The sequence below is a fragment of the Cnephaeus nilssonii genome (genome assembly GCF_951640355.1).
Source record: "Cnephaeus nilssonii genome assembly, chromosome: X".
Classification (NCBI taxonomy): Eukaryota; Metazoa; Chordata; class Mammalia; order Chiroptera; family Vespertilionidae; genus Cnephaeus; species Cnephaeus nilssonii.
The window spans coordinates 105,275,029-105,290,860 of record NC_137071.1 but is presented as its reverse complement, the minus strand read 5'-3'; the positions used below and the strand labels follow the sequence as shown (position 1 = coordinate 105,290,860).

At 43.2% G+C, this 15,832-nt stretch overlaps 1 pseudogene across 1 annotated transcript; it reads right to left on the bottom strand.

Moving 5' to 3' along the window:
• Positions 1-402: 402 nt before the first annotated feature.
• Positions 403-13,445, bottom strand: LOC307095404 (general transcription factor IIE subunit 2-like; annotated as a pseudogene). Its single transcript has 4 exons — positions 13,433-13,445; positions 13,162-13,239; positions 1,042-1,214; positions 403-802 (listed from the first exon to the last, which is right to left on the bottom strand). The product of its transcript is annotated as a general transcription factor IIE subunit 2-like (transcript).
• Positions 13,446-15,832: the final 2,387 nt, after the last annotated feature.

The window sequence follows — 15,832 nt, the reverse complement described above, 5'->3', positions numbered from 1 at the left end:
AGCCAAAGCAATCCTAAGAAGGATAAAGCGGGAGGCATCACACGTCATGATTTCAAGCTAAATTATAAACCCATGGTAATGTAAAACCAGAAATCTTAAAACTCCTAGAATAAAACATAGCAGCCAATCGATGTTTCTCTCTCATTGATGTTTCTCTCTCTCTCCCCCTCTCCCTTCCTCTTTCTGAATTCAATAAGAACATTTTTTAAAAAGCTTCTTGACATGGGTCTTGACAATGACATTTTAGATGATACCGTCAAGCCCCCTGAGGGTTGGGCTGTAAAGCTAGCATTCAGGTTGGCAAGATGACTCTATCCATCCTTGATGATTTGCAAAATCCAAGAGGCTAAATTCTGATTTATCCTACAAAACTGTTTACTATTTGCCAGGAGCAATGTCAGATTAGTCCTTTAGCACTCCAGCCATGTATTCGTTATGTGTCTTAAATCGTTGTTTTTTTCTGTGAAGCAGGCTTTTTTCTTTGAATAGGTTGCCACTTTCTTTGGTCCGGATTCCTGCATGGAAGAAATACCCTGTCGCTTCAGATATTCTCCAATTTTCTCCTCCATTGAATCCACAGTGACACTCCTCCACAGTTTCTGAAACTCTTCATCCACAGAAAATGACAGCTTTTATCATTGAAGAAAAGAATTTTCTTCTTATCAGGACGATTTACAGATAATATCTGGTCCCTTAAAGCCTTGACAGCTTTCTGGGAATTTGGCAGTCCTTCCTCTATATCTTCTAGGAGAATTCCTCCTAAGCCTCACTGGTCATGCTTATCTAAGAACATAAGCAGAGCCTTCTTATCTTTTTTTTTTAAAAAAATATATATATTTTATTGATTTTTTACAGAGAGGAAGGGAGAGGGATAGAGAGTTAGAAACATTGATGAGAGAGAAACATCGATCAGCTGCCTCTTGCACACCCCCTACTGGGGATGTGCCCACAACTCAGGTACATGCCCTTGACCGGAATCGAACCTGGGACCTTTCAGTCCGCAGGCCGACGCTCTATCCACTGAGCCAAACCGGTTTCGGCCTTCTTATCTTTTAAGTTGTACTTGGGCTTGAAGGCATACTTCCCATCTATTACTTCAATTTTGGGATTTTTGACTAATGCCTCGGACATTAGCCATTGTTTCTGCTTGAGTCCAATATCTAAATGTTATGTTTCATCCAACATTTCTTCTAAAGTTAGAGGATGTGTATCTCCTTACTGATGATGCATCAGTCTCTATGCGGTCTCCAACTTTCGGTCCTTGGGTATCAGGGTTCTCTCCTGCGAGTTTTCTGTTGATTATTCAGGAAGCTTTTCTGTATGTATTTGTAATTCCAGTCTGTTCCTGGGAGCATGAACATGCAGCATCCACTTACTCTGCCACCATATTTAATCTCCTTGGTCTCCCCTTTCATTCAAGGGGTTCTAAGTCTGTAAACTGGCTCAAGTCTTGCAAGTTATTGGGGGCCATATATCTCTGTTTTGGTGATTTAAATTAATCTTCAGTGGACTTGACCTAGGATTCTTCACTTATATAGTTCAAGTAAGAATATAGTAGACTGCCCATCTATTTCTCTTCAAGGGACACAATGATCAACTAACCAATGCCATAAGTCTTTGTAAGTCAGACTGTTCTCATTACTTCTTTGACTTTGCTGTCTATTACAGTAACCATGCCTACCTTGTTTTTTTGTTGATTAAGTGCCCTCACTTGGCGCTTATCACCCTGGAATCCAGTTATCCCCATTGCATTTAAAGACACTCGTTCAGTGGCAGTAATTACCACTATAATTTCTGACCTTTAGAGAAGAGTGATCACAGAGCTCTTCAAAGTTGTTGGGGCTCCCCTCAAAAATGTATTTCTCACAGTCATGAAAGGTATGTTCTCCCGGGGTGGGTGAACAGGTCTTACATGATAAATCCACTTTTACATTCCAGTCTCCCTAAGCTTTCAGATGCAGTATACCAAAGGAGTCCTAGCATTTTAAATTTGTACAGTGTAGACCACCTTTTGGTTCATGTTTCAACCAACCAACAAAAGTGATAGCACCTTTTCTAACCCATTGAGCTGCATGTTTGAGTCCAGAATCTCTGCTTACTGGGCTCATATTCATATATTCAGCCCAATCCAACTTTATGTTATTCACATTGTTATCTCATACTCTTAATATTAGTTTCCACACAAATTCCCCAGATTTTGGTCTGTATAAATTGAAAAAAATCACACAGTTCTTTTGATGTGTAGTGTACCTTCTCATGGGTCACACTTTGTACTTCACATTTTGGAGCCTGCTAGGATTCAAAACTAGTCAAGAAGCAAAGACAAGTGTTGGGTAGATTATGAGGACAATCAGCAATGTTTGGAAGTAAACTACCTCAGGAGAAGCCATTAAAGGTTTTTAGGCACAGCAGGTTTAACCTCTTCAGACAGGGGTGGAAGGACTGCTTCTATTGGCAGAGAAGACTCAGCAGAATTTAGGGGTCCACTGTCCCAGCTTGACTGGGATCTGTCCATATGTCCCCATTCCAATATTCAGGATCTCATTTCTTTCCAATCAATGCCCTTACTTTAACAGAAGATACCCTGTGAAGTTTGAGATTTAATTTGCATTGTACTAGTAATTTAGCCACTGGCAGGATGATAGTCTGGGTTTAGTTTTCAGAAATCTCTGCACTATGGCTACTCCATAGTTACCATATTTTTCAGTTATGTGATTCTCATTCAGTTCTTTTTTATAAATTCTATTTGTTTTCTGAGATTTTATATTTTTTTCCAAGAGAATTTGTAATTATTTTTATGATGGCTGCTTTAAAATTCTTGTCAGAGAATTCTGATATCTGAATTACTGTATCTCAATGCTAGGGCCAGTCTGTTGTCATTTCTCATTTGAGTTGTGACCTTCCTGGTTCTTTGTATGATTTTTATTGTATCCTGCACATTTTTGAGTATTGTTAGGAGACACTTGGTTCTTTTTTCTTTTCTTTCTTTCTTTCTTTTTTTTTTTTTTTTTTTTTACTTTAGCAGGCAATCCCCCCTTTTAGGTTTGGCATGCAGCCCTGGCCTACTATTGTGGACTATGGTTATAATGACAGTATGATTTTCAGAGATTATGTGGTGCTCTATTGGTATGCTTGGTTTATAGCATGTCTTCCCTGCTGATGCTCTTGAGGGGGTGAAAGGAGCTTTCCTAGGCCTGGCCATCTAGTGGTGGAGGAAGGGGTTCTGTTAACTTCTGCAAGAATGTTTCCTGTGTTGGCAGCTGCTGGAGGCAGGAATCCTGCTATTAGGGGGTGGGGAACATTGTCTGGGCCTGGAACTTATGGCCTGATTTCCTTTGCTGGAGCCTCCCAGCAGCAAAGTGTCTCTGGGTGGTGGAGAGCATTCTCAGGGTCAATGATTAAGGAGAGATTTCCTGAACCAGGCACCCTTCTGAGACACAAGCCCAGGAAGGGACAGGAGAGCCCAGCTCCCTAGGGTCTGTCTTACCATCACTTTGTGGTTCTTGTCCCCATCAATCCTTCTCTTATTTGCCCTCTCTTTAGCAGGGAGGGGTGGACATGGCAAAGCTCTTTTTTTTTTGTTGGCCCTTGAATATAGGACCATTTTTAAGTGTTCTTGACCTTGTGGAAGAATTTCAGTTGTGAATCTACTGTGCCTTACACACCAAGACCTATCTAACCACAAAAAGTTGCAGTGGGCAAATATTTAGGGATGTAAAATCAAGAGTTTTATTTCCCAAAATCACTTTTGCTGCTCATGACCCCTTCCCTATTGAAGCTGAGGAATCCTCTTCAATAGAAGAATGACAAAAAGCAGCATCCAATAGACCTTAGTTTTTAAAGCTAATGTTTTCATTTGCAAGAGCTGGGTTTTGTTAAAAGAAATAAGTATATGCAGTCCCTCAGATAGCCAAAGCTTAAAGCTCAGAGCCTAGATATATGCATTTTTAGCCATAGATAAGTAGGATCTAGGATAGGATAAAGTGTTTGCTTCTCTCCCAGAAGAGGGAATAGGGCACTTCTAGAGCTAGGGATGGGGCTGGACACCATATCAGTATGTGCTGCTAGGCATGCTGTGCACTGCACAACTCCAAGGTGCATCACATGTGAATGGGTTCACTTTAATTGCAGACTGCACAACCTGTGTAACTGTATGAAATGACCCTGGAAAGAGGCTTGGAAAGGAATGAGAGAATATTGAGACAGGAAATGTGAAAGATTGGGAATCCCAGAGCAGAATTGAACCTGGCCCTACATTCTACCTGGAGTTCTGAGAGGGACACACCCTATCAGTGCCCCGCACCAACAGGAGAAGTCAAGAGGAGGTCAGAAATTGAGTTCTTACCCTTTGAGACAGCGTGGAGGGACCTGGAGAGTATTATGCTAAGCAAAATAAACCAGTCAGAGAAAGACTAGTATCACATGATCCCACTCAAATGTGGAATGTAGTGAACAAAATAAACTGATGAACAAAATAGATCCAGAGACATACTGTAGAAGCATGGAACAGACTGATGAATCTCAGAAGGAATGTGGAGGTGGATGGGTGGGTGGGAAGAGATAACCAAAGAACTTGTATGCATATATGCATAATCATGGACACAGACAATAGGGTAATGAAAGTCTGGGGTTGGGGGTGGAGGCAGGTTAGAAGAGGTCAATGGGGGAATAAAGGGGACATATGTAATGCTTTCAACAATAAAGATTTATAAATAAATAAATAAATAAATAAATAAATAAATAAATAAATAAAATGAGCCTGGCATTTAGGGAGGAGAGATCCTGAGACAGTACCCTTGAGTTCCTGGGGGCTTATGAATAGCATGAGTGAGTTTCAGCTATAGGCTCAGAAAGAGACTCCATAGAAATGCTGAGAGGACTGGTAACAAGACAAGGCCTGGAACTTGGAAGAAGATGGCCCAGAGTATACAACTATACTGATTGGAGGCCACGGCAGCAGCCATCAGCACTGGCAGCAGATGCTAGTGTGTGCCAAAGGCCAGGAAGGATCAGTTACACCCATCCACCAAATATACAAGGGGTGGGGATCACAAACACTCAAAGACTAAGAGAGGTGAGAGAGAAAAGGGGACAGGTCCTTGCTGTAGTCATCTGTAGCTAAATGATTTCTTGGGGAAGAGGAAGAGGGGAAAGAAGAGTGAGAAGCAGAAGAGGTGGGGGGGGAGCAGAGAAAGTAATGATTGGGTAGGGAGAAAAGAGAAGGGGAGGGAAAGGAGGAGAAAAGCAAGGGGAGAAGTGGAGGAGGAGTGAGGAAGAGGGGCATGAGGACTAGAAGGAGGGAGAAGGAAAGCGGGAAAAGCAAGAAAGGGACAGGGACATGGGAGAGTATATATAAGAGGAGAAAGCAGCCCTTATAAGGATATTGGATTTTAAATTTACACAATTGAAATGCAGAACAAAATAAGTAATTAATTGCACAAGAGAGATTAAGTTTTAATCTAGAAGAGACTGAGTCACCTTCAAGGGACAGGATTCAATAATTTCTTCCATGAGTAGAAATGGGAGTTTGTGAGCAGGTTGACCTAAGATATCCTATCTAATAAAGAGGGAGTATGCAAATTGACTGTCACACCATCACAAAGATGGCTGCGCCCACAGTGGAGGCTGAGTTCCTATAAGGAGCCTTAATGAGCAATCAGCAGGGACCTGAGGCTGCATGGCGCTGGGACCCCTGCCCAGTGGGGCTTGACAGGGGACCTCAGGCCGCGCCCCCCACCCAGCAGGGCTTGACAGGGGACCTCAGGCCACGCCGCCTGCCCAACGGGGCTTGACAAGGGACCTCAGGCCACATCCCCCACCCGGCGGGGCTTGACAGGGGACCTCAAGGTGCACACCCTGTCCCAGCCCGGGCTGGTTGACCTCAGGCCACGCCCATCAGTGCCCAGGCAGGGCTTGACAAGGGTGGGGCCAGCTGGGTCTGGGTCTTGCACGATTTTGAGGTGCCATGGGTGGGCAGGGACTTGACTCTGGGTCCCACAGCACATCCCAAACTCTGACAGGAGGAAGATTTTCATATACATTTTACTAATTTTCTTTAATCTCTGACACTTCTATTATAAAGGGCAAATAGCAATATTAAAATATTTCCTCTAATTAATCCCCTTTTCATGTGCACGAATTTCATGCACCGGGCCACTAGTAGGGATATAAAGAAAGTTACATTTCTGAATGGCTGAGCTACTTGAAATTACAAATCTGCTAGAAACTGCCAATATCCTCAAGACTTCTAAGTGGTATCAAAATGCTTGCATGTCCAATGTTCCCATTGTTTCTCTTATTCTGTAGCTGAACTTCATGAAACAGTTGTCTGCTATTACATGAATCAAAGCTTTCCATGCTAGGGAAAAAAAAACCAATAAGAAAATCTGAGTTAAATAAAAACATGTATTTACAGAATTTGGGGGAATCTTTGGTACTGATGGGTACTGACTACCCACTGACACAGCCTCCAGGTGGAAAATGCCCTCAGGCTGCTCCATATGCTGAGAGTCCACACTACTCCAGACCTCAGTAACAATTCTGAGTCTATCTGTCTTATGCAGGAGAACACAGCAGGAAGGGAAAGGAGCATTCTCTCAGGTAGTAACAACTCCATTTGGCACACCTTTCCACAAATACTCCCAGTTCCAAATGGAATAACTACTTGCTCCTTCCTCTGTTCATTGTGTCCTTGATCCTACCTGATACACTTGCTCTGGGTCTTGCCACATCAATGATTCTCCTTCTTGCAAAAACTAATTTACTCAGAGGCATTCTTTTCTCAGGTTGGGAAATAAAAACACCAAGGGTTGCCCTAACCAGTTTGGCTTGGTGGATAGAGCATCGGCATGTGGACTGAAGGGTCCCAGGTTTGATTCCGGTCAAGGGCATGTACCTTGGTTGCAGGCACATCCCCAGTAGGGAGTGTGCAAGAGGCAGCTGATCAATGATTCTCTCTCATTGATGTTTCTAACTCTCTATTCCTCTCCCTTCCTCTCTGTAAAAATTAATAAAATATATATTTTTAAAAACCAAGTGTTCTTGTGTCAGTTTAGTACAGGGGACTTCTTGACTTACTGTGGGGTCAAAAAAGAGGTTAGGGGTGAAGCATATTCAGGCTGAGTATGGGGAAGGTGTTATCACTACCAAGAGGGCTAAGAGTAGCAAAGAACAGGGAAGATGAGGAGTTCTGTTCTGGGCTCCCAGCCTTCTCTGCATCCAGTCCTCCCTCATAACCATAGTCCTGTGGCTTGATGTGAGATTAAAGAGAAAGTGTTTCAGCCACTGAATACCCTGGTATCACACACATGCACACGTGTAAGTATACATAATGCACAGGCAGTCTGTGCATGTACATTAAACACAGCTCCAGCATTCCACTGGAGTGTCTCTGGTCATCACCCAGAACACAGGCCCCTCCACACATATCAGTGAGCCCCTTTCTCCTCTTTTATCCTCCAAGCTGGCATTAACTTGGAGTGGAATAGGGGAAATAAGGCAGTCAATAAAAAAAGGGAGGGAGAGGAAGCAATATCTTCCTGGTTTCAAATCCACTTCTTGTTCTTATTCCTGTTCCAAGCTCAGAAAGATCAAGGAGGGGTGGGCATTGTGACCCTGTCTTTTAGAGTATTTGGGAGTGATTGAGGATCTTTCTGAAACACTTGGCATTGGTACTCCAGGCATTGGACAGTGGATGTGAGTCAAACACTATAGGGAGAAAGTCATATAAAAGGAACACTGTGTGCCCCTAGACAAACCAAAGGGCAGAAGGTTCCTAAGGAGGATGGGTGTGGACATGGCTGGTCCCTTGCAGCACTCCCTGGTTTCTGGTTAATCTTCCTTTCTCTCTCTGTCTCTCTGGCCGCCATTTCCCTTTTGAATGTTTTATTTGTGATTCTGACTTCTGGAGAGACAGATCAAACCCTCTGAGTGGACATTTTGAGACCTCATCGTCACCATAAGTGAAGGGTATTTTCTTCCCGTAAACTCAGCACACTACTGAGCCTCTATGACGAGGGCCTCACTGGTCTTCAACCCACCCAGACTCTCCCATAGGAGTTCACAGCCTCCTTTGGCTGAGTGGTCAGAGTTCACATGATCTGTGTGAGACTGCCTTCATTATCAGTCCTCCACGGATGGTAGGCATCCCCTGTGAGAAGTGGAGCCATCAATACCAATTTTGGGGGAAGTCAGCCAAGTGTGAGGTAATATAGAGTTCAACCTGGACCTCCTGCCCCACTGGTGTGGACACTTTTACTATGTCCCTATACTAGTATATCCAAGACTGCCTGGCATGTGCTAGTCACCATTGCTAAATTTCTCTGTGCTGCTGGTTTTGTCTCTCAACAGGATGATTGTGAGATTTATCCATGTTGGTTCATGGAATTCTATGTTGTAAGTATTGTGTTTTCCCTTAGATGCCAGTGGACTGGCCATAATGGGTCCCTGATCTCTAGTTTGTCTCCTCCTCCCTCTACCAAGCTCCCCGGTTTATCTCCTCCTAGCTCTACCCTCAGGTCTTCACCTCAACTCTTCAAGTTCCCCCATGCCACTGCCTTTATTTGCTCACAAGTAGGAGGTTAACAGTCATAGTTAACCTCAGATACCCTCCCCTCCATCCCACAGCCATACCTGACCCTCTGAGGAGAGACTGGTTATACTCTGCCAAAGCCAATTCATAGCATGCACAAGTGAAGGGGGTATGAACAGGGAGGGGTGTTCAAAGGACATGGAGAGGTTAAATTGTCTGCATAATAAAGAGCTGGGAGAAACTGGGCAAAGGAGACAGAATGACAGCCCCTGAACTGTAAGTGAGGGAGAAGGACAAGAGGGTGTTCTGGAAATGGTTTACAAGTTGTAAGGGGAAAGCAGAGAGGGTAAGGGAAAGGATGCTTGGAGTTTACTTTTGGATTTCACTTTACAGGAGAGTCATGCCTGGAATATGTGATGGTATGAACTTTTCATCCTTATTTTAAGGTAATCTTACTGGTCATTTTGGCTTGCCCATTTCCACCACCCCTCTTACCTCTTAGCTCTCCCTGTCTTCTCTTCAGCTTAGCTCTCACTTCTGAATGTCCAATTTGCCACTTTACACCCATTTCCAAGTTCTTTTTTGTTTTGTTTGTTTTTTTGTTAATCCTCACTGGCGGATATTTTTTCCCATTGATTTTTAGAGAGAGAGAGTGGAAGGGAGAGGGAGAGACAGAGAGTAACATCAATGTGAGAGTGACACATTGACTTGTTGCCTCTCACACGCCCTGACCGGGGCCCGGGATTGAGCCAGCAACTGAGGTACATGCCCTTGACCGGAATCGAACCTGTGATCCTTCAGTCCACGGGTGACGCTCTACCCACTGAGCCAAGCTGGCCAGGGCCCATTTCCAGTTCTTGAGTATCTGCCTTTCCCAGCAATTCCTTTGGGAAACTTTTTTCTGGAAGCTCTTGCACTACTGGTCTTTATGGGCTGGCTTCACTTCAGTCAAATGAATTCTCTTCTGTCAACAGTGGCCTGAACAGGTTTACTCAATATGGCGAAATAAAGGGGCCTGGGGGTGGGGGTTTCCACTCTTTGGGGACAATGAGAATAACAATGACCTTTAGAAGGCCCTGAAGGTTTGATATTTTCATATTAAAATGCCTGTGATCTATTTTTTTAATATTTAGTAGAATAAACAAAGAAACATAGCTGTAGTTTCTAAATGATGTTTTCATACCATCAGAGTAATAAAAAAGAGTGTCCTAACCTCCCCACCCATCTCATGGCCTGTTCTTAATGTCTTCTCATCAGGGTAAGCAACTAGGCTTTAGAGGTGAATACAGTGGCTGTCTCTCCAAAATGCCCAGGGAGAGGAGTCCTGGGTCCTGGAGTGACCTGGTACTACATCACTATTCCCTTGCTTTTTCACATTAAAGGTGGAAGAACTCTGACATCCAGCATGATCTCGCCATCCCCAGTATCTGAGAGCTTCTGCTTAGTATGTGAGAATGAATGGACTCCCCATCAATGTAAATCAAGAAAGTTATATGGCATAAAAACATCAAATCAAAAGGAGTGAAAATGCAGTTTTATTTTAACAGCTGTCAAAAGGAGGAATCTGTTATCCTAAATCATTTTTTCTGCATTTTCAAAAGTCACAGGCAGGCATAAGCAGGCAAGTCACATGAATTTTTTCAAAGGCCAACTCTACTCTGGTGTGGCTTATGTCAGCATCCACAGCCACTTTGACAGATCCACATCATTTCTCAGAATCTCTAGCTGCCTACCAAGTAAAAAGGTCAGCACGTTTCTAGAGGCCATGCTGGGTTTTATGTGTGTATCTTCCCTTCTCCTGAGGATTACTGAGGGCTTGCTGGGAATGACTTCAGACTGGTCTTTATCTATGACTGTTCAACACCACAGACTGCTGCAGAAGAGTGCAAAAACTAGAAAGTGTGGAAAAGATGATGAAACCCAGTTAATCCAGGGGAACTAGGGGCCTCTTCCCCCAGCCTCCTCCCCAACACACACACACACACACACACACACACACACACACACACACACACACTCACTTGGTTCCAGAACGAGTCATAAGAGATAGCTTTGGGACATCATCTGACTTCAAATGCCAACCTTATCATTTCTTTCATTTTGTTATGTACATGTGACTGTGTCTAGAATATGTGTTCCTTTACACTGACATATTCTCAATTCCTATTTTAATTGCTACATCTATAGTGCAGATATTCATATATTGTAGAGAAAGCTCAATACCATGGGTACTCTCACATGTGTTCTCTTCAAGTTTACTGAATAATCAGTTCATTCATGGCAAAATCTTGTTGAGAGTCATGACTGTGCTTGCACTGAATGCATAAATTCATTTTGGGAAGAATTGATAAGATAACAATAATTATTTTTCCTATCTAGCAAGAAATGGTATTTTTAGTGTCAAAACAGGAAACACACAAAAAGTTTCATGCAAATTTCCCACTATGTAAAAAATTATATTCACATATGTTTTGTGGCCAAGTGAACTGGCTATAGTATTTCTTTACTTTCGTATTTTATTTTTAGAAGAGTATATAATGTCTTCTTCTGTGTGTTTAAAGTGCATGCGATCTTACTTTTTGTAAACTATCTGAATAATTGACTTGGTTATTCTGAAGAGTCAGTCACATAAGAAGCCATAGGCAATTTTCCAATTTCTGTATGTAAATAAATTATAGCATATCAACAATCTTTATATATAAAAGGCTAATATACTAAGTGTCTGACTGTCCATCCAGTTGCTATGATGCACACTGAGCACCAGGGGGCAGATGCTCAACGCAGGAGCTGCTGAGCTGCAGTGATTTAGCAGTGGCGGTTCTCGGGTGACACACCCCAAAACCAGAGAGGAGGGAGCCCAATTCCTCACGGGGCCATGCTATTCCACTTTTGGCCATGGTTTATGTTGTAGCTGGGGCACTGTTGCCCCAAATCTGGTTTACTGCACACTTGCATTTGCGTTCCCTACCCTGTACAACAGCAACTTTGCACAGTGCCCTCTCACACTCCGAGACCCTTAGGGGAATGTTGGAGAGCGGATTTTGGCCTGATGCCCGCAGGCCAGACCAAGGGACTCCACCTGCCAGAGAGATCCTGCTCATTCCACAGACACTGGGAAAGGGATCACGGAAGGTTGGCCCCAGGGCATGTCTGGCCTATCTTGCCTAGTCCCACCTCACCAACCACCTTCTAAATAATTTCCTTTCAATGTGCATGAATTCATGAACTGAGTCACTAGTATGATATAAAATGCAGCTATTGAAAAAGATGAAGGAGTCCTCTATGTACTGACATGGGCAGGATCTCCAAGAAATGGTAATTGAAGCAAGAACCTTGAAAAACAATGGGTGTCTCCTTATTCCATTTGTCTTTCTTCACAGAGTCATCCACATGGCAAAAAGTAAATGCAAAGAATAAGATCTGAAAAAATGTATAGCAAACTGCTAATGGCAGTTCTTTTGGTAGAGGAGGGTAAGATGGTGGGGTATAGGAAAGGAGCCAGACAGGGATTACATTTGTAAAGATCTGTGTCTTTAACAGATTCTCATTTGGGAGGCAAAGAAGAGGTGAAGACACCCATCCTCCAGTCTCTGAGACTCCCTGGGCCTCCCTGTTTTACCAGGAATACAGTAATGAGAGTCACAACACCAGCAATACCAGACCTCTGCTCAGGGTGTCTGCCTGCCAGGCACTTCTCCAAGGGATGTACATACAGTAGCTCATTTAACCTCGAACAGCTTTGGTGGGCAGGCACAGGAAAGGTATGTAACAAGCCCAAAGTCACAGCTGCATGTGGCAGAACCAGGATGTGAACCCCCCTGTCTGGCTTCAGAGCCCCAGGCTCCACCCCATCAGAATGCCTCCTCTTGATCCTTGTGGGAGGCCAGGAAACCATTCTCCACCTTCTATTTGTTTTGCTTTTACATGTTTCTATATGGGATGGAAAGAAACCCGGAGAACTGAGCCCTCCCTGCCACTCAAGAAAAGGTAATGTGTGGTCTGGGTCCCTCTTACAGGCATCTGTGCCTCAACTGCCTCAGTTATGTGAGACTGAGTGGGGCAGCAAGTCACATCTCATAATCTGCTTTAGTTCCTCAGAGAACAGCACTAAAAAAGCCACAAAGCCCCTTCCTCACCATTAGTCCTCTCACATGGTATAAAAATCCATGTCCTACCCCTATACCGTACCCACATGGGTCACATTCTGATGTTAAGCATATGGTTGCTCTGTGTCAGAGACTTGCTATGTAATATGGCATGAGAAGTGTGACTATTCACAGGCATATTTTCTACAACTAAACACCCCATTTATTTGAATTGACATTTTAAAAAAGCAGTAATTTAAGAGTCATGGCCGAGGTTGAATCCAGACTGAGAAAGAGTAGAGCCCTAACCAGTTTGGCTCAGTGGATAGAGCATCGACCTGCAGACTGAAAGGTCCCAGGTTCGATTCCGGTCAAGGGCATGTACCTTGGTTGCAGGCACATCCACAGTAGGAGGTGTGCAGGAGGCAGCTGATTGATGTTTCTCTCTCATCGATGTTTCTAACTCTCTATCCCTCCCCCTTCCTCTCTGTAAAAAATCAGTAAAATATATATATTTTTTAAAAAAGAAACAGTAGAAAATCCTACCTGAGACTGAGTTCTTCTGTAATTTTCTCTTTGTAGTTGGATCTTGAAGCCAGTGTTGCTGACCACTGCCCAGTGGACCTTTTGAAACACAATTAACACTGTTAGGACATTTTGGTAACTCCTCCCACAGGAGTTTTAAGTGGAGAGATTTTGCTCAAGCCAAGGAAGAGCTCTGAGACCACAATAACCAATGTCCAGGGAACAGATAAGTAAGCAGACAGTACCCAAACCAAGGTAATATCTTCTCTCTCCTCCAGCACCGCTCACTCACCATTTTCAGCCATGATCATGCAGTAACCCAAGCAGTGGTGGTCAGTGCTTGGACCTTGTAAAAGGCTGTGGTTACTATGTCCTAAAGAACATTGTGCATTGTCGTGATACCTCTTTATGCCTAATCAGTTGGGTTTTGAGACTCAGGAAAAGAGTGGGAGAAGGGGAAAGGGAACTTCTTTCTCTCCTTGTCTTCCACTCCTGATCAGTTGTTGTTTCTGCAGGACATGTAGCTGCTCAGTGGCCTGGGAAATAAAACATCCAGATACACCAAGATAATGTGGCATCTTAATCTGCCATCAACAAACTAATTGAAATGATGAACTCCAACCCTGATGTGTAATGACAGGATGAGGACGGTCATTTCTAAGTTAGTAAAAATACATTATATACAGAAGTGATTATGAACACGGGCTCAAGAGAAAGGTGGTCTGATTTACCAGTTCTGTGTGTGCTTGGGCAAATCCCTTAAATTCTCATCCTTAGGTTCTCCCTTGGCAAAGTAGAGATGACAATAGCAACCCCACTTGCAGAATTTTGTGAGGATTAAATGAGATGATAGTGTAGTATCCCCAGAACTTTTATGCGGTTTGGCTCTCACTGGTTTCAGTTACCCTCAGTCAACTGCAGTCTGAAAATATTAAATGGAGAATTTCAGAAATAAACAATTCATATATATGTTAAATCTGTCCCCTCTCCCAGTCACTTATTGTATCCATCCTTGAACCAGAAGTAACCCAGGTGCTGGTGACTGGTGTTCAGAACTTGCCATTGAGTGTGGTAACAATGTTCTGAGAGCCATTGCAGGGTTATCATGATTCCTCTAGGTCAAGCATGTCAAACTTTCGGCCCTCAGGCCTCATGTGGCCCACAATGAATATTTTTGCAACCCAGCCAATATAATGGTATGTAAGAAACGTTTTAATAAAAATGTCATAACTTAATTTTTACAATATCTTGTTATACATAATCTATAATAATAAAAGGGTAATATGCTAATTAGACAGGACATCTTCCGGACTTCCTTCCTGACCAAGCTGGGACAGAGGGAAGCCAGCCCGGGTCCTGGGTCCTGGGTGCCTGCCGGCGGCCAGAGGAGGGAAGCCTGGGTCTCAGGTACCAGAGGGAAGCCAGTGCAGGCAGCCAGGGGAAGGAAGGCCTACTCTTGCATGAATTTTCATGCATCAGGCCTCTAGTTATTAATAATGAACTACAAACTTTGCTAAGGACTGATTACTATAACTGTGTTGCTTTCATTTCCCTTACGGGCCTTACGCTTAGGTGCACCATTTCTCTCCACTAACACTAGCAGCGAATATTTTAGCAGCCAATTGCCATGTCATTACTCTTGTACTGACTTGTTTGGTGTGCGCAACAGGAAATATTTTGCTTTCGGAGAACAAGAAAAATAGGTTTATTTATGTTATGCTTACTAATTTGTGCAGTTATTCAGTGTCTGGTAAGTTAATGTTCAAGAAAAAAATATTAAGTTTTATTAAAATGTTCTATTATTTTATGTTAATGATTACTCATTTATTTCAGCCCTTTGTATTCAGAATGTCTCTATCAAAATAAACCTACGTTTCTATGAAAATTGAAGCTTTTGTTTTTTTGTGGCCCACGTAAACTTAAACCTTGTTTATTTGGCCCGTGTTAGCCTTTGAGTTTGACATGCTTGCTGTAGGTGCTTCACCAAACAGAGCCTGTGGCTTACAGAAAGGCAGTGGGATAAAAGGAATTTTTCCTCCCTTTCTTTACTCTCTCCTCCAGACCAATTGTTACTCTTGTGGGAAATGTGGCTGCTCAAAATAACTCCTGTGATCTGGATAAAACAATTAGATACATCTAGTTAATTTAGCATTTTATCTGTTATCTACAAAATGAATTGATTTTTGAACTCGAACCCTGCAGGGTAACAACTATTTGGAGGACTAGTATTTGCCCATAATAGTAGAATGATGTTGCATACAAAAGTGGTTAGGAGCACAAGCTCAAGAGACAGGCTACTTGTTTTCCAATCCCTGTTCTGCGTGACGTTGGACAAGTCTTTCAAGCTCGCTGATACACACGTTTCCCCTTTGTAAAGTGGGGATGACAACCCTTCCTTCCTTAGGTGTTTGTGAGGTCCTTGGCTATGCAATTACACAAGAGAGAACATTCCATTTGTATCCATGAAAGTTCTGCTGGCATCAGCTGCTGAGAGCCTCAGCTGGAATAACTTGGCATGCACTATAACCCCAGAGAGCTAGGACAACTTCCCTTGCAGCCATGCATAAGCTCAATTCCAGTTCTCACTGAGACTGGCGAGCCCAGGACCTGCCTGGAGCCCAGATGGGTGCCAGTCTGGGCATCTAGGCTTGAAGCACTGCTGCCGATGGTATTTATGCTACTCAGAGAGGTC